At 41.7% G+C, this 2,548-nt stretch overlaps 1 non-coding gene across 1 annotated transcript; it reads left to right on the top strand.

The window, feature by feature from the left end:
* Positions 1–530: 530 nt before the first annotated feature.
* LOC112129277 (small nucleolar RNA U3) lies at positions 531–746 on the top strand. The gene has a single exon (XR_002911684.1). It is a non-coding gene; the product is annotated as a small nucleolar RNA U3 (small nucleolar RNA).
* The last annotated feature ends 1,802 nt before the right edge of the window (positions 747–2,548 follow it).

Raw genomic sequence — 2,548 nt, 5'->3', positions numbered from 1 at the left:
TTTAAGTGATTCTCCCTCCTCAGCCTCCAGAATAGCTGAGACCACAAGGGTGCGCCACCACACCTAATTTTTAAATTATCTGTAGCAATGAGTTCTCTCTGTGTTGCCCAGGCTGGGGACTCTGTGGTTTTGATAAGCATCCTAAGTAACTCTAATGCAGGTATTTCACTAGCTATACTTTGAGGAACACTGACCTAGAACGATATCAGGCAAAAACTACTTGCACTGTTGAGAAGTATAGTTGTCAATTGTTAATATGCATACAGTAAGAACTCTGACCCATTTGGTTTATAATCACAATAATGAACCTCCATAATTTTCACTGACTGTCTAGATGTGGTGCTTTGGGGCACAAAAGAGAATATGAAGCATGGTCACATGGAGGCAACCCAATGTAGCCGAAAGTGTGATGAATGGAGACCACAAGAACCTGGTCCTGCCACTGACTAATTTTACAAGCTTTGGTAAAATTAAATTCATAAATTTACCTCTCTTCAGTTTTCACATTTTGTAAAAGAAAAAAAAAAAGGAAGACTATACTTTCAGGGATCATTTCTATAGTTCATTACTAGAGAAGTTTCTCTGAACGTGTAGAACACCAGAAACCACAAGGAGGAGGCGCAGCGTTCTCTCCTGAGCGTGAAGCCGAGTCCTGGTGTTGCTTCACTGCAACTGCCATTTGCCATGGATGATTGTTTTTCTCTTCCTTTGGGAGAGTAAGAGGGAAAGGATGCAGTCTGAGTGGTTCCTATTAAAAAAACAAACAAAGAAACAAACAAAAAAACCAGGAGGAAAATAGCTTGGATAATTTTGCTATGTGGTACTGTGAAGAAATGGAACTTATAATAAAGAGTTTATAAATTATAAAGATATTTTCAAATATATTATTATTGCCACTGCCCTCAAGTTGGTCACAATGTGGTTAGGAAGACAAAACATAAGTATCTACAAGTAAAATAAAAATATGACCCCTATAGACATTGCTCAAGTGGTAGTATGAAGTGCTTCTCAGTAAGATGATAATTAACCAAATCAACAGAATGAATCAGCTCAGCTATTTTTTTTTTAGATGGAGGGTCGCTCTTATTGCCTAGGCTGGAGTGCAGTGGCACGAACTCGGCTCACTGCAACCTCTGCCTCCCGGGTTCAAGCAATTCTCCTGCCTCAGCCTCCCAAGTAGCTGGGACCACAGGCACCTGCCACTACACCTGGCTAATTTTTTTTTTTTTTTTTTTCTGAGAAAGAGTTTCACTTTGTTGCCCAGGCTGGAGTTCAGTGGCATGGTCTCGGCTCACTGCAACCTCTGCCTACCGGGTTCAAGCAATTTTCCTGTCTCAGCCTCCCACGTAGCTGGGATTACAAGTGCCTGCCACCATGCCCAGCTGATTTTTTTTTTTTTTGTATTTTAGTAGAGATGGGGGTTTCACCATGTTGCCCAAGCTGGTCTCGAACTCCTGAGCTCAGGCAATCTGCCCATCTTGGCCTCCCAAAGTGCTAGGATTACAAGCATGAGCCACTGTGCCTGGCCTAATTTTTTATATTTTTAGTAGAGACGGGGTTTGACCATATTGGCCAGGCTGGTCTCGAACTCCTGACCTCGTGATCCACCTGCCTTGGCCTCCCAAAGTGCTGGGATTACACGCATGAGCCACCGTGCCCGGCCTAATTTTGTATTTTTAGTAGAAATGGGGTTTCACCATGTTGGCCAGGCTGGTCTGGAACTCTTGACCTCGGGTGATCCAACCGCCTTGGCCTCCCAAAGTGTTGGGATTACAGGCGTGAGCCACTGTGCCCGGCTGGCTTGGCTATCTGTAATAGTTACCTTAGAAGATAGGATTCGTTCAGTGTTTAAAAGAAGTGAGAGTAAGGCTGGAAATAGAATCAAAGTCTGAATAAATGCAAAAAAAAAAGTGGTCTAATCAATTATATTATTCCCAAAGAAAGCATATAATAACACGAAGGGAGATGGTGGTCTGCATGGAGCCCAGAGAATATCCCACAGCATAAGGGTTTGCTGAAGTATGCTTTGATCACCATCTATTGTGGAGGTCCCCTGAACATGTGGATGGTCTGGTACCTATCTATTCCCTCGATAGATTCTATTGTGGCATGGTAAGTTGAATAGTTGGATGAATTAGACAGCAAAATCATTCAGTTAATTTTTTCTTTAGTGATGCCTTGCTTACTAAGCCACTTTGAATTATGCTTTAGCTTCTCAACTATTGATAAGAAATAATGCATTGACCTGCTAACATGAATAGCTAACTCATAAAATTATGAGGTGACATTTTAAGACCTAAGTCCCTTAAGAGTTTAGCTCCTATAAATTAGTCCTTGTCAGTTGATCAAATCAGGTTGCACTGAGAAAAATCTAGCTTCTGGACCTTGAAAGCTAACAGGTAGATTCTGGACCATGGCAATGATAATAAGGACGGATTTACCCAGTAATTCAAGAGACCAGACTACAAGATTTGGAGTCAAACAAACTTCGGTTAGAAGCCTGGTCTGCCTGTTCCCTCATCTGTTAAATGAGATATATCTACTTCAT

Source organism: Pongo abelii, chromosome 16 (genome assembly GCF_028885655.2).
Source record: "Pongo abelii isolate AG06213 chromosome 16, NHGRI_mPonAbe1-v2.0_pri, whole genome shotgun sequence".
NCBI lineage: Eukaryota > Metazoa > Chordata > Mammalia > Primates > Hominidae > Pongo > Pongo abelii.
This window is presented reverse-complemented; position numbering and strand designations above follow the sequence as displayed.